Source organism: Lutra lutra, chromosome 2 (genome assembly GCF_902655055.1).
Source record: "Lutra lutra chromosome 2, mLutLut1.2, whole genome shotgun sequence".
Classification (NCBI taxonomy): Eukaryota; Metazoa; Chordata; class Mammalia; order Carnivora; family Mustelidae; genus Lutra; species Lutra lutra.
Genome location: NC_062279.1, coordinates 111,682,141 through 111,699,239, shown reverse-complemented (window position 1 = coordinate 111,699,239; position 17,099 = coordinate 111,682,141). Strand labels below are relative to the sequence as shown.

Here is a 17,099-nt window from a genome sequence, read left to right as displayed (position 1 = left end):
GAGGGGAGAGTAAAAATCAATAGATTTAAAAGAAATATTCCATCAAGCCTGTTAGCAAACCAATAATACGTGATTATGGCTATTCTAGCATTTGTCACATTATAGTAATTCCTTTGTTTATGTATTCCTCTCTCTGAACTATATGTTTCTAGAGGGAAGATCCACTGTTAATCTTTGTGCTTTACTAAGTGCCGGGTATGTAGTAGGTACATAATCAATGTTTGAGCTGATTCAGCCATATCTAAATTTTTATTAGGTTTGGGATAAAAGGCTTACTCTGTAAAACTCATCCCATATCTATGCTCATTTTGAGGCCTCTTGCTCTGCTTTGTTTCCAATTAAAAATATCTGTGGAAAATTCCCATCTTGTATCAAGTAAGGTAAGACCAAAAAGATGTTTGCCAAACCTTAATCATTATAGAGAAGAAGCAGAAGCCCCTGCTAGCTAAATTCTTTTTTAGAGTTCATGTAGGACAGAATATAAGTTGGGAGTAGACTTGGGGGACTTTAGACAAGCAAATTTTTGGCTTTCTGTGGATACTAACTAGCTCCTTTCTGCTTCTGCAGCAAATTAGACATGGTATATTTAAAAACTAGAAAACCAAAATTCTGTGATTCTTTACCTTCTTAAATATTCAAATTACGGGCAGTCCTTAACTCACAATTTCTGAGGCTTTTTCCAGCTTGCACTTTCCACATCATTAATTGACACTTATAAATAAAATGTGTATTGTTGTGTTCAGCAGCTGGAGAATGATTCTTTTTTTTTTTTTTTTTTTTTTTTTTTTTTAGAGAGAGAGGGAGAGAGAGCGAGCACAGGCAGACAGAATGGCAGGCAGAGGCAGAGGGAGAAGCAGGCTCCCTGATGAGCAAGGAGCCCGATGTGGGACTCGATCCCAGGACGCTGGGATCATGACCTGAGCCGAAGGCAGCTGCTTAACCAACTGAGCCACCCAGGCGTCCCGGGAATGATTCTTTTAAGCCATTAGAGGAAGAGGGCCAATAGACTAGTTTGGCCCCATTGCGGTGCTTTTTGGAACACGTGACAATTTAACTATTCAATTGAATTTTGACATAACATTTTTATAAATAAAAGTGGCAGTGTGCTACATAAATAAAAGTTCTGTTGAGACGTATATAAGGGTATGTGTAGGTCTCATAAAGTTAACTGTAGTTGAGCAAAGGTCAAAATCATTAGGCTTATCCCTAGTGGCACAGTTTTGACATCAGCAATACACTATTTAGTTTTAATTTGTTCAGTTTATCTGTGAGGTTCAATTATCAGGGAAGTTAAGAGTAAAAAGTTGATACAAATTGCTAGACCTGTATTTTCAAATTGCACCAATGAAATGTTTGTACCTAATGAATTTTTGTAACTAAAATGAGCACATTTAATGCTCATGTAAATTTATAGCAATTCATTGTATATAAAACCAGGGGCTTCCTCTATTTATTTGATAGTTGCTTTTCTTTTCTTTCTTTTTTTTTTTTAGTATTTTATTTATTTGACCGAGATCACAAATAGGCAGAGAGGCAGGCAGAGAGAGGAGGAAGCAGGCTCCCCGCTGAGCAGAGAGCCCCGACGCGGGCTGGATCCCAGGATCCTGGAATCATGACCCGAGCCGAAGGCAGAGGCTTTAACCCACTGAGCCACCCAGGTGCCCCGATAGTTGCTTTTCTTAAATTGTACTTGACTTTCTTCAGTTTTTCCTGTGCTAATGATGTTTTGCTGTTTGGTATCTCTGACTCTTTTTTTTTTTTTTTAAGATTTTATTTATTTGACAGAGAGAGACACTGCAAGAGAGGGAACACAAGCAAGGGGAGTGGGAGAGGGAAAAGCAGGCTTCCATCAAGCAAGGAGCATGATGTGGGGCTCGATCCCAGGACCCTGGGATCATGACCTGTGCCAAAGGCAGCCGCTTAACAACAGCCACTGAGGTGCCCCATATCTGACTCTTTTTTTTTTATTTGACAGAGAGAGATCACAAGTAGATGGAGAGGCAGGCAGAGAGAGAGAGAGGGAAGCAGGCTCCCCGCTGAGCAGAGAGCCCGATGCGGGACCCGATCCCAGCGACCTGAGATCATGACCCGAGCTGAAGGCAGCAGCTCAACCCACTGAGCCACCCAGGCGCCCCCCCATATCTGACTCTTAATAATGTTATCTATCTAGAATACAGGAATAAGGAACTGAGCAAAAGGCCTTCTGAAAGACTGTTAAATCTTTTGAACATTATAGTACCTCTACTCAGGAAAAAAAAATTCTACTTGGGTCTTCAGTCTGTTTATTCATAATCTATTCACAATTTTAACAATCTTGATGCAAAAATACCTATGTATTATTTAAGTTTTGTTTGCAGTGTGATTGTGCAAGGAGTCACTTATGGAAAAAGGGCACAAAGAATATTGAGTCCTTTTTTATTCTCAGTTGCTTAAACCTTGACAAGGCATTATTCTATACAAAACAGTGTAGAATGAAGAAATGTCATAGGGTGTTACAAATGAAGTGCTATGTAATTTAGAAGAGAGGGAGATTAGTTACCTAACTTCCATACCTATAGTATACATATGAAATAGAAAACTGAGAGAAAGGAAGAACTATTGTAGGCAGGCATGTTGTCAGCAGCTACTATTATAGCTGATAAGCTAACACCAAGAGAGAACTTAACATTATTCTAGAAAACAGGCATTTGAACTTAAAATGTCCAGAAGTGGGACGCCGAGGTGGCTCAGTTGGTTAAGTGTCTGCCTTTGGCTCAGGTCATGATCGCAGTGTCTTGGGATCAAGTCCTGCACTGGGTCTCTTGTTGGGCAGGGATCCTGCTTCTCCCGCTGCCTGCTGCTCCCTCTCCATTGTGCTCTCTCCCTTTCCTACTTTCTGACAAATTAAAAAAAAAATCTTAAAAAAAAGTCCAGGAGTGGGGCGCCTGGATGGCTTGGTGGGTTAAAGCCTCTGCCTTCATCTCAGGTCATGACCCCAGGGTCTTGGGATTGAGCCCCGCATCGGGCTCTCTGCTCCACGGGGAGCCTGCTTCCTCCTCTCTCTCTCTCTGCCTGCCTCTCTGCCTACTTGTGATCTCTGTCAAATAAATAAAATCTTAAAAAAAAAAGTCCACGAGTCACTTAGTGTAAGGTCAACATTAAGAGGTTTTGAGGACATCATTGAATAATACAATAATCTATATTATAATGATTCATAGACTTTCAGGATAGACATTCTCTTAAAGGTCACCTAGACTTCATATTTTTATTTTGTATTTTTTAAAGAATTATTTATTTATTTGAGAGGGAGAGAGAACAAGCAGGGGGAGGGAGCAGGAGGAGAAGATAGAGTCTCAAGTAGCTTCCCAGTTCAGAGGGGAGCCCAACATGGAGCTTGATCCCAGTACCCCGAGATCATGACCTGAGCTTAAACCAAGAGCCAGCTGCCTAATCAGCTGAGCCACCCAGGTACCCCTAGGCTCTACATTTAATTAATGACATTTAGAAAGGATTAGTTCCTTGCCTTATAGTCTTACTGGTGTGTGGAGTTATTCTTGACTCCGTTTTTCTCTTTTCCAGTCCTTTTCCAACCTCCCCACCTGCCATCCTCATCAAATCAATCACCTTGTCTTTTTGTCTGTATTTTCCTCAAACTTGTATCATTTTTTCCGTGTTAGTTTTCACTGCCTGGAATTCTTCCACCAATTACTTAAATCCTCTTTGTCCTTCCATTTCTTATCCTTCTTAAATTTATATACCAGTTATCCAGCCGGAGACATCTGATGGAAATGCAAGTGTGATGGTGACACTTTTGACTTTATGTTGCAACAGCTTTCTACTGTTTGCAAGATGAACGTTGAACTCTTACCCACTCCTTCCCTTCTTTCTACCATCAATTCCTGATACTATATGTGTAATTAGGGGCTGACTTGGTACATTGCCCCCTTCTCTCTTCCCATTCTCACTCCAAATTCACTTGGCTAATATCTCAAACTCTAGGATTCATCTCAGATGCCATCTCCTCCAGGAAGCCCTGGCTAAGCTAAAAGGTCTTTCACTATCCAGTGATTGATTTTCATGGCATCCTGTTATTGGACTGACCCACAGTACCATAATTATGTATTTGGCTCCCCTACTTGAATATGAACTCTTTGACAGGTCATGTTTTATTCATCTTTATATACCAAAGTCCACTTTAGGTGTTCAGTATTAGGACATATTAGATGCCCAGTCAATGTGCACTGAGTACATGAACAACTATTAGAAATAAAGCTACCTGAATACTAATAGGTAAGTGTTCTAACTTTTACACTCTGTTCATGAAACTGGCTATGAATTAGAATCACCCAAGAAAGTTTTTAAAAGGCACATATTTCCGGGCTTTACTCCTGCCCTAGAAAATCAGAATCTTCTCTCTCTATATATATATATATTTTAAAGATTTTATTCACTTATTTGACAGACAGAGATCACAAATAGCAGAGAGGCAGGCAGAGAGAGAGGAGGAAGCAGGCTCCCTGCTGAGCAGAGAGCCCGATGCGGGGCTCAATCCCAGGAACCTGGGATCATGATCTGAGCAGAAGGCAGAGGCTTTAACCCTCTGAGCCACCCAGGCATCCCATCTTCTCTCTATATTTTCACAAGGTGACCTAAATGATTCTTATGAGTCAATCTACCACCTGATCTCAGATTCGAGTTGCACAATCTGTGTTTTGCACAAATGTTTCTTATCATAACCTTGAAGAATAAGCCCACTTAAGAAGTCAAGGTAATGTACAATAAATTTTAGAAATATTTGCATTCAAGATGGTTAATTTTTTTTTTTTTAAAGAGAGATAGTGAATGCACTTATGTGGTGGGAGATGGCTGGGTATGCGCAGGGGAATAGGGAGAGAGAATCTTAAGCAGGCTTCACACTGGGCCCCAATACAGGGCTCAGTCTCTTGACCCCAAGATCATGACCTGAGCCGAAATCAAGAGTCAACTCACTCAACTGACTGAGCCACCAGGGACCCCTAGATGGTTAAATTTGTTTTAAATGTGTATAAAGGATATACTTCTCTGAAAACTCTGCATACCTTCATTCATTCATTAATGATTCTGGAGAGATGAGGTTTTAATTTTTGTTCACATCACTCCACTTATTTTCTTACTGTCCTAATGCCTTTACATTAACAAACATAAATACAGTTAACAAACATAAACCACCATAGGGTATCTTCCTATAACTGCCCTCCTGTCCTTACATGAACCAGTCAATTTAGGTCTGGGACAAGGCAGAACGTAGACTTTTTTTCAGAATAGAAATCTTTGAAGACCTTAGGGATGTCCCACTGCCTCATTCTGACATCTTCGGAGCTCTAAAACATTTATATTTAGTTGTATAAATGCTTTGTATTCCCTATGAGACTGTAAGCACTCAACAACATGGAAAATCTCTTAAGCAAATGTGTGATGCTAGCAAAATAACAAAAATAACAATAGAATCAGAAGATGCAATTATTAAATTAGTCTATATTTTTAGTGATCTTTTAAGAAATATCTTAGAAAAGACTTAAGTGTTTTGTGCCTTTCATTTAGCACATCACTTAAGGTCATGTAAATCTTAATAGTAACATAAATTATAACCAATTTATTTTCCTCCTACAATTATGCAGACTGTAGTATAAACTTCCCCCAGAAGGTTGCTGGATGTATAACAAATTACATCATTAAACTAAAAATAGTAAACATTTGTGCAAAATGTATCTAATGGAAATCCAAAACTGGAGATAAACTGACTCATAAATATATAAAAAAATAGGTCCAAATTCAAAGTCATCTTTATTTATTTTTTTTTAAAGATTTTATTTATTTATTTGACAGAGAGAGATCACAAGTAGACAGAGAGGCAGGCAGAGAGAGAGAGAGAGAGAGAGGGAAGCAGGCTCCCTGCTGAGCAGAGAGCCCGATGCGGGACTCCATCCCAGGACCCTGAGATCATAACCTGAGCCGAAGGCAGCGGCTTAACCCACTGAGCCACCCAGGAGACCCTCAAAGTCATCTTTAAACACAGGCTAGAATTCCTACTAAATCAAAGGCAAAACTTGAAGGTTGTTATAGCACTACTACCCAGAAACTTAAAACCAGCTGGGTTCAGGAAAATAGAGGGAGGTTTCTTCAAAACCACCCACACAGTGGCTGTCTTCCTCCTCCCAGGTCTGCCCATGGAGACCAGCTTCCTGCTCAAGCACGAGGAGCACACAGTGCATATGGAAAACTGTGGAGTCAGCCAAACTCCCACCCACCTCAGTTCCTATCCTCAGCAGCTTCCTGACAACCCACAGAAACCAATCAGTTCAATATGATGGCAAGATGAGAGCCAGGACCCACTTCTCCGGTAAATGAAAATCTTGAGGTACATTGCAGAGATGCAACCAACCCCCAGAGCTGATAAATGAAACATCAAGAGTTTTAAAAAGCAAAAGTTGAAAAGGTGCATTTTATTAGAAAAGGAGATTTGAGCCATGAAGGAATGGAGTTTTCCTTATTATAAATGGAGGAAGGAGCAAAAGATATTAAAGTACAGTTGATCTTTGAACAACATGGGTTTAACTGCATAGGCCCACTTTTACAGTGAAGTACGATAAATGTCTTTTCTCTTATAATTTTCTTAACATTTTTTTTCTCTAGGTTCCTTTATTGTAAGAACACAGATATAATACATATAACACACAAAATATGTTTTAATTGACTATATTATCAGTAAGGCCTCCAGTCAACAGTAAGCAATTAGTAGTTAGGTTCTGGGAAAGTTAAAAATTATATGGAGATTTTTGACTCCACAAGGGGTTGGTACCCATAATCCCTGCATTGTCCAAGGGTCAACTATAGGCACACAAAGAAAAATAACATGAGAAATGCAATCCCTTAAAGGCATTAGGACAGTAAGAAAATAAATGGAGTGATGTGAACAAAAATTAAAACCTCATCTCTCCAGAATCATTAATGAATGAATGAAGGTATGCAGAGTTTTCAGAGAAGTATATCCTTTATACACATTTAAAACAAATTTAACCATCTAGGGGTCCCTGGTGGCTCAAGTCAGTTGAGTGAGTTGACTCTTGATTTCGGCTCAGGTCATGATCTTGGGGTCATGAGACTGAGCCCTGTATTGGGGCCCAGTGTGAAGCCTGCTTAAGATTCTCTCTCCCTATTCCCCTGCGCATACCCAGCCATCTCCCACCACATAAGTGCATTCACTATCTCTCTTTAAAAAAAAAAAATTAACCATCTTGAATGCAAATATTTCTAAAATTTATTGTACATTACCTTGACTTCTTAAGTGGGCTTATTCTTCAAGGTTATGATAAGAAACATTTGTGCAAAACACAGATTGTGCAACTCGAATCTGAGATCAGGTGGTAGATTGACTCATAAGAATCATTTAGGTCACCTTGTGAAAATATAGAGAGAAGATGGGATGCCTGGGTGGCTCAGTGGGTTAAAGCCTCTGCCTTCTGCTCAGATCATGATCCCAGGTTCCTGGGATTGAGCCCCGCATCGGGCTCTCTGCTCAGCAGGGAGCCTGCTTCCTCCTCTCTCTCTGCCTGCCTCTCTGCTATTTGTGATCTCTCTCTCTCTGTCAAATAAAGAAATAAAATCTTTTAAAAAAATAAAATAAAAAACCTATTGTTAAGTTTAAAAATCCACTAAGGTCTATGACTTTCTTTAAGCTAGTATTTAGGTAATATAAGGTGGGGTCTTTAAAATGGCATTAAACCATAGGTTGTGCTAATGTAGCTTCTCAATACTGAAAGCAATTGACAATTTCACATTTAAATTATATTTTAAGATTTAAAAAAATTTTTTGATAGGGCTTAGTTTTAAGTACCCCATATAAAAATATAGAATGTAATTTTTAGGTTAGCATTTTATTTATTTATTTATTTTAGTTTTTTTTTTTTTTTTAAGATTTTGTTTATTTATTTGACAGAGAGAGATCACAAGTAAGCGGAGGGGCAGGCAGAGAGAGAGGGGGAAGCAGGCTTCCTGATGAGCAGAGAGCCCGAAGCGGGGCTCAATCCTAGGACCCTGAGATCATAACCTGGGCTGAAGGCAGAGGCTTTAACCCACTGAGCCACTCAGGTGCCCCTAGGTTGGCATTTTAAAAACCCTTTGAGATGGAGTCATATCCCTCACAATTTCAGCTATTTCATATTCAAGAATGCAGTCCATTATGAATTATACTTTAGATAATTGGTCTCAACAGATTTGATATTTTTAATATGTACTAACAGTAATTGAATATACTATATTCTCCACCTCTAAACCAAGACAGTGGCTTTTATGACTTACTGTCTTAATAAGCAATTAAGCGATCGTGAAAGAGGTATCTTTTAAGATACCTTGGAAACATTGTCTTTTTTTTTTTTTTTTTTAATGTCATAGCTACCGGTAGAATGACTAAGTTCAAAGCAAGGACATTACTTGGTAAATTCATTAGTCTAATTTAGCAGTGAAGAGCCCAGGCTGTGCAGTCAGACTGGGTTTTGACCTTTATTCTGTTGTTCATTAGCAGTGTAACCTCAAGTGTCTAAGTTCTGTTTTCCTTGTCTGCAAAGTGGGACTAAAATATGTGCCTCTTTGTGATAATTTCATGAGAAAAATACATGATGTGCTTAGAGTAGTGCTTGACATATAGTAAATATACATGTTAGTTATATGGTTATCAATAATAATACATGTTAATTTATGCTTCAAAATTAGATTTTGGTAGATTGTAAGCTATTAGTGACTTTTAATTGGTTAAGAACCTTAAGAAAGCATCTATTTCACCTATGGATTTACTGGTGGGGAGACTGAATCCTATAGATTTAACTTATTCCAGTTGAAATATAAAAGGAAGAAAAATCCATAAATTTGGTCTTTTTTTATGGTGGTGGACATTAGTTCTTTGTGGAAAATGGAAAAAATGAGATGGTCATTTGGACAATAGAAGTCTGACGTATTTAATATTTAATGATATTTTTAATAGATCATGTTTCTCTTGTTTTAGTGTAATTATTAATGCTCCTCTCATCCTCAGAAGTGTCTCATTTTAGACAATACATGATCTTCCACCTTAATTGTATTTATACAGGCAAAGGGTAGCAACCATCTGGTAATTTGTGGACTGGGTAGATCCCAAAACAGATTACTTTTTTCTCTGGTTCTAAAATTAGGAAATGACTGGAATTACTGGACAATTACCCAACACTTTCTTAATCTTCTGAGTGCAGTTCTCTAGAAGAGGAGTTATTAATTGATGGCTTTGTGGGGAGGGAAAGATCTATTAACCTGCTGAAACTGTAAGCAAAATGGTGTGTGTGTGGGGGGGGTGTGTGTGTGCATGTGTGGGGGGGTGTATTTTTCTGGGAAGCATGTCTGTATTTTCAAAGGTAAGAACCATTGACTAAGAACCATTGCTCCACCTTTATTCCATTCAAAAGTAGCTGGCCCTGTTGCCCTGTTACCCTTAAAAAAAAAAAAAAAAGATTTGTTTATTTATTTGACAGAGAGAATGAGCAGAATGCGTGACAGAGGAGAGCAAATTCCAAGAGGACTCTATGCTGAGTGCCACCCATGCACCCTGCCCTGTTATACTTTTTAAATATCAAATCTGTAAGAGATAGGGGGAAATTTCAAACAGTGCTTGAATATACTTCTATAAATTTAAAACTCTTTGGTGAAAATTATTAAATTGACCCACATGAAATGTTGACAAAATCACTTGAATATGAAGCACCTGATAAGAGAGCCCACCGACAGGAAAAGAAAATCTAAGGCTGAACAGTGGGTTTCTGAAATGCATTGGGGCCAGGGTAAAGAATTCTTACTAAATTTTGAGCGAAGGAAATGGCCATTTTATTTGGTTTAACTGATCATCTCACAGGTGAATTTTATTTAACCACCTGTGTTGAGAACCCCCTTCATGAAATCATGTTACAAGGAGCTATTCAAGGAATATAAATATAGAGTAGATAGTCTTCCCCATTTTAGGGAAATTTGGAGAGATTTAAATTGGGAAATGAATAGGTTTTCTATGTCTGATGTGACTTAGTGGTATTCTGACACATTATTCAAGGAAATACAATTCTGATGGGGGAGACAGTCTTAAATATTATATTTAAGTAATATAATGCATAGCAGTATAAAATAAGCAGTAAAATGAGTCTCAAGTAACACACCGTGGGTATGTAAAGGAAAGGCAGGGTTAATTTTGATGCAGCAATCAATGAGTAGGCAGTGATCTTTTGTGGAAAGCAGATGGACATAAGGACTCAAGAAACATGATTTGCCATGGTTTTCTCTTTCTGGTTATACTCCCTTTCTGGGCTTGATCCAATTATTTTTTTCTTAGCCTTTATACTTTTTTTGACGAGGGGAGGAAAAATGGTTTCTAATATGACTAATAGAGGAGCATGTGTTTTAGAGTGCAAAGCACTCAGCTCCCTAGGATAAAGAGTCTAAATATATACTTAAATCCAAATATAGATAGATAGGAGAGTATCTGCTGTGTTTCAAGGGAGTACACTGACCAGTTGAAGGAGGTTTGCTTTATTTTTTGTTTTCTTTTTTTTTTTAAGTGCCCTGAGTTTTTGAAATGATAACCATTAGAAAAAAAGACAGTACAATTGCTCAGTTTTAAATAACTGCCTAACTTGGGAACAAAGTCCCAGGAGAGGGCTGGCGGAAATAGCTCATGCTTTTTTTAGCTGACTGTATTTTAACTTTATACAGAGAAAAATGAAATCTATGTAATCAAAGTATGCATAAGTATATGTAGAAATTAGAAGGCCCAAGTTGTCAAGTGGATAAAGATTCCTCCAAGGAATACATAATAATTCAAATATTATAACACACATGCACACAGGGTTAGAAGTATGTATTTTGGCCTAGTGATAAAGAGACACAGGCTTCATCAGGGGAAAAGAAAAGCATAATGTATAATTCTACCTACATTTAAGGTTTTTTTGGTTAGAAAATAATCCTTATTACTATTTATTTAATTCATAAACATTAAAGGTCTGTGGAAATTTGATTCTGAAGTTAATTTTCTAGGGAGACGTGTGGATGCTGGAGGTCATCTCTCCCAATTTCCATATCTCACAAGTGAGCAATTGGAAACCCCGAGAGAGACTGTGTGGCTTGCTCAATTCTTCTTCCATCTGTTATTTAACCCCATAGTCTCTCCACTGTCTCAGTGGTTTTTCTGAGTTTTCAAAATTCATGACAACCAATAACTGTAATTAGGTATCTTAGTAAGAATGTCTGAAACTTGAAGTGACTGATCATTACATCCCAATTTTCTATATATCCTCATTGTTCCAAGAAAAGAAAGAGAAATTTTAGGTTTTCATTGCAGGTTCTTTGGCTATAACTGTACTTGGAAAGGAAAGAAGAAAATGGAAGTAAGTATTGAAATCTTAGCTCTCAAAAAAATAACAGCTTTATTGAGATATAATTCACATATCAAAGTTCACTCTGAAGTGTGTGATCCAGTGGTTTTTAGTATGTGCACTATGTTATGAATATTATCACTACTACCTAATTCTAGAACATTTTTATCTCTCCCCATCATATCCATTATCATACCCCATTCACCTTTCCCCTCCAGCCCTGACAATGACTAATCGACTCTTTTTCTATGCATTTTTTATTCTGAACATTTATATAAATAGAATCATATGTAGCCTTTTGTGTGTGACTTCTTTCACTTAGAATAATGTATGTAAGGCTCACCCATGTTTACCATGTATCAATTCTTCATTCCTTTTAATTATAGCATAAGTGTTCCATTACATGGATATAGCATATTTTGTTGTCATTCATCAGTTAATGGACACTTGAGTTGTTTTACTTTTTGGGTATTGTAAATATACCGCCATAAACATTCATGTACAAGTTTTTGTATGGGTGTATATTTTCTTTTTTTTTTTTTTTTTTTTGTATATGCTTAGGAATGAAATTCATGGTGGTATGGTAACTCTGTGTTTAACATTTGAGAAACTATGAGACTATTTTTCAAAGTGAGTGTACCATTTTATGGCTCCACCAATACATGAGAGTTCCAATTTCTCCACATAATCCCCAATACTTATCAGTGTCTTTTTGATTATTGGCGTCCTAGTCGGTATGAGGTAGTAAATGGTTTTGATGAGCATTTCCCTAATGACTATGATATTGAGCCTCCTTTCATGTCTACAGGCCATTTGTGTATCTTCTTTGCAGAAATGTTTATTCAAGTCCATGCCTAGTTTTAATATTAGATTATTTGTTTTATGTTGTTGATTTATAAAAGTTCCTCATATATTCTGGATACAAGTCCCTTATCAGATATATGATTTACAAAAACTTTTTCTCATTTGGTAAACTGCCTTTTACTTTCTTGGTGATGTCCTTGAAACATATAGGTTGTGAGTTTTGATGAAATCCTGTTTATTTTTTATTTTGTCACTTGTGCTTTTGTTGTTATAGCTAAGAAACCATTCCTTAACCCAAAGTCATGAAGATTTACTCTTATCTTTTCTTCTAAGAGTTTCATAATTTTGGTTCAAGCACTTAGATCTATGACCAATTTAAGGTGAATTTTTATATATGATGTGAGATAGGGGCCCAAATTCATTCTTTTGCATGTGGATATTTAGTTGTTGCACTAGCATGTATTGAAAAGATATTCTTTCCCCATTTTGAAGGGTTTTGGTGCCTATGTCAAAAATCAGTTGATCACAAATTTCACGGTGTATATCTGGGCTCTCAATTCATTTCCATTGATCTATAGTTCGATTTTGTGCTAACTCCACATTGTCTTAGTTACTGTAGCTTTGTGATAAGTTGTGAAATCAGGAGATAAGAATCCTTCAACTTTTTTTTCTTCCCCAAGGGTGTTTTGGCTATTCTGGGTCCCTCACATTTCCATACAAATTTTAGGATCACCTCGTTAACTTCTGCAAAAAACAAACAAACAAACAAAAAAACCAAACCAGCTGGAAATACTTTTTTTTTTTAAAGATTTTATTTATTTATTTGACAGAGAGAGAGAGATCACAAGTAGGCAGAGAGGCAAGCAGAGAGAGAGGGCGAAGCAGGCTCCCCGCTGAGCAGACAGCCCGATGTGGGCCATGATCCCAGGACCCTGAGATCACAACCTGAGCCAAAGGCAGAGGCTTAATCCACTGAGCCACCCAGGTGCCCTGGAAATTCTTAATATTTGCTAAGGCATAGTTTATTGTAAAAACTAGGCACCACAGAGATTACTAAAATGAAACACAGTTCTTAATCTTAAAAGAACCAACAATCTAGGAATGATACAAATGTGTCAATTACCAATTTATTGCCTCTTAGCTCCAAATTTGTTCTTTAGTATATGCTTTTTGAAATGACATAATTCTTTTAAATACCCCTTTTTATAGTAAACATAATACCAAGCTTTCTCAGTAGAGGCTGCTCGAAGGATGTCTCCTGCTGTTTCCAGCTGGTGGAGTGTGTGAGGTCATCTGGTGGAGCTCTGCTTTAGCAACATCCCTGGAATGTGTGATCAGTAGGTGATCTAGCAGTCAGCCTAGCCTGGCAATAAGATTCCCATAGCAGCCCTGTCCTTGACATAGAGACTGGTGTCCTGAAGGCTTCCTGTCCACATCAGTGGTCCAATTCCCTGTGCAGGCCTGCATGTGGATTGCCAGGAGTCTGGAGGATTTTCACTCTGGGAGCCATCACTCTCTCTTACAGCCCATGTGGACTGCCTGCTCCCAAGGCCCCCATCCCTTGTATATACCCACACCTCTGGCTGCTGATCAGCTATCATCACCCCATACTCTGGAGGAATGCCTCCTGCTTTCCATGACCCCAATTAGCTCCTGCTAGAGCAAACCAGTGAACTCTTTTTTTTACCCAGTGGGCTAAACCATATCTTCTCTAATGAGGTCAGAACCCCAGTCATGGGGAGGAGAATCCTTTTCAGCTTTGTTCTTCATTGGCTACTCTCCCTCGGCCCTAAGCTACCACATAGTTTCCTTATACTTATTCCTATATACTCAAGTATCAGAATTTAATTATTTGTATTACACATTCTCTGTTTAGCCCCCTGTGTTATTGGGCCTACACTAATGCAACAAAAAACATTTGCAACTCAGAATATAGAAATAGTGTTTTAAGAGATCTGAGCACGAGATGAGGATTTGGAGCTTACAGCCTGTTGATAGGATCTGTAAAGAATTTATGAGGGAACGCAATTTGAGTTGAACTTTGAAGGATGGATAAGGATTTCCTTTTGCCATTGGAGAGCTTACATTTTTAAAATGATTGTCTCAGATTTCCATTTCAAAGATAAAGACATTTACAAATTGAATTATACTGTTTGTCCCAAACAGTTCTCCCTTACTCCTGACAAGCTCACCCTCAGTTTTATTACTGGTCCAGGTGGAGTTTCTAGAGATAAGCAGAAGAGATCCCTGAGTCTGAGTAGCTATCTGACTCCAAATAGGAAGTTCTTATATGGCGTCATCTCATTGGAATTACTTAACTAAACAAGAAAAAGAAAAGCTTTGATGGAATGTTTAGTATGGTTAGAAACGAACACCCACAACCATATGTACCAATTAATTTCCTCTCCAAATGTTTTTATACTGCCGGGTAGACATGGCCTATGTTTTGGAAGGATTCTTTCCTTTGAAGTAGTCATTACAATGTTTTATTTCCTATATGAATGCCAACTATGCATTACTTTTTATTTCCCTTTTTGCTTGCCAAAGCCTCTTTATTTTCTTTCATCTTTTCACAATATCTAATAAACTCCCAAACGATGCTAACACTGCTGGTCCAGGGACCATGTTTTGAATAGCTCTACAAATCATAATTATACCTAATAAATAATAAATAATTGTGATTTGTAGGGCTATTCAAAGCATAGTCCCTGGACAGCAGTATTGGGATCGTTTGGGAATTTATTAGAAAAGCAAATTCCTTGCCCCCCCACCCTCAGACCGACTGAATCTTAATCTCTGGGGGTGAGGCCCTGGGTATGTGGTTTAACCAGCTCTCCAGGTGATTGCTATGCACGCTGAAGTTTGAGGAGCATCAGCTGAAATTTAGTGATTTCACTTGAGACGCATTCTAGAATTTAAAAAGGATCTGGACTCTTAATAGCCATCTGATCAAATCAAGAGTATATGACTCCTATACCCCCAACTTCTTGGTATCTAACTTCTTCTATTTTTTTTTTTAAGATTTTATTTATTTATTTGACAGACAGAGATCACAAGCAGGCAGAGAGGCAGGCAGAGAGAGAGGAGGAAGCAGGCTCCCTGCTGAGCAGAGAGCCCGATGCGGGGCTCGATCCCAGGACCCTGAGATCACGACCCGAACTGAAGGCAGCGGCTCAACCCACTGAGCCACCCAGGCGCCCCATGGCATCTAACTTCTGTTTGAAATCTTTTACTGATAGGAGTTCACCGCCTTACAAGGTAACATTTGGGAACAATTCTTAATTATTAGAAATTTCTCTTATTACATATTTCACCCAGATTGACTTAATTGTACCTTTTGTTCATTGTTCCTAATCTTCCTCATAAGAAGCATGAAACAAATCTGGTTTTCTTTACACAGCCCAGATATTTAGATATTTGAAACAGCTGTCTGCTCCCTCCTGTGAATTTTCTTCCCAAGAGACACATTCTTGGTTTCTTTAATTTCTTCGCATGAAAATGGCTTTTGGATCCTTCCTTCTTAGAATGACTTATAATATTAATATTCTGGTTAAAATTTCACCCCCAGGATCAAATATAAAGTGCTCCATAGAGTTTTCCACCTGCTGTAGAAGTAAATAAAACATTTCCCTGGGAAGTCTTTGGAAAGCTGATTCCAAGGCTGTTTTTGTCACTATGGACTCAGATCACTCAATTTCTGTGGGTTTAGTTTTATTTGACTATAAAAATTGGGATTACTATGTGGCACTGGAACCTGGGAAATGCTAAGTAGGCATTGAAGGTAGAGCTATTGAAAAGAATTGAAATAGAGTTGTTGCAAAGGCAGAAAGGGAGGCGATAGAATGTGCTGACACAGATGTGTGATTCCCTCTCTTGACACGGGTGTTCTGTGGGCTCAAGTCTCAGGAGCCTGGGCTTGGCTCCAAGGCAGGGTGTTCCTTACCTGAGGGACCACAGTTCTCTGCAGAGAGCCAGTGGGTAATTAGCAGATGCCCTGTTCTGATGGTGTGGAAGGTCAGAGTGAGCATACCGTCCAAAACTGGGTCACATAAGTCTGCATGAAAAGAGGTGGCTGGTGCCAGAGGAGAAATGATCCCGGATCAACAGCAATGTGATGTTCTGTTTATGTCTTTCCATGCCTGTTTCTGTGGATATGCTGTACCTTTAAAGAGCAGAAGAGGAGTCAAGGGTTGAAGCTGGGGAGGACAAAATTCCAAAAAGGTATTAGCAGTAGTATCATGAGCAATGGTACTAAAACAAAACAAAACAAAACAAAACAAAACAAAACAAAACTCAGGGCAGAAAATGTTGAACCAGATAGGAAACTTTGTTGTAAAATAACATTGATTTTAAACTGACTCTAAAAAAAAAAAAAAAGACTTATTTGTTCACACACCATCTTCAAGAATGCTTCATTAGGACTTTGGATCTTTCTCTGAGAATTTTTAGGCTTTGCCTTCTTCTTCTGTTAGGTTTATCCTCGGGCTGACTTTTCTTAGATTGCTAGAGGCCACTAGGTCACTTGCTGGGAAAGAGAGCATTTAACTTCCCTATCTCTGATCGAAAAGTCCTGAACTTGGCTTTAAATGGATTACTTCTAGACCAGCTCTGTAGCCAGGGGGAATGCTTTGCTGTGTAGTGAGATGGGACAGACAGTTGATGTTTTTTAAACCCTCCCAAATCCCATGATTAAATAGTGGGAGAAGAGTGGTCCGCCATTTGAGAAAACTACAACTCCAGGCTTCTCAATGCCCTGTGACTGCAGCAAAAAAGAGTAGACCTCTTTCTTGCTCCTTCCAGCAAAAGTTCAAGGGAGAACTCTGGATTTGGTTCATCTGCTTAAACTGAAACAGTCATAGAGGATAAGCAGGTGAAGTACTCTGATGGCCAGGGTTG

General features: G+C 38.4%; 1 long non-coding RNA gene across 1 annotated transcript in view; it reads left to right on the top strand.

Annotated features, from left to right (window-relative positions):
- Positions 1-9,198: 9,198 nt before the first annotated feature.
- Positions 9,199-17,099, top strand: part of LOC125094292 (uncharacterized) — a 154,593-nt gene continuing 146,692 nt past the window's right edge. Inside the window, exons 1-2 of the long non-coding RNA XR_007125441.1 lie at positions 9,199-9,308; positions 11,366-11,411. This is a non-coding gene — a long non-coding RNA (uncharacterized LOC125094292). The remainder of the gene's footprint in view (positions 9,309-11,365; positions 11,412-17,099) is intronic.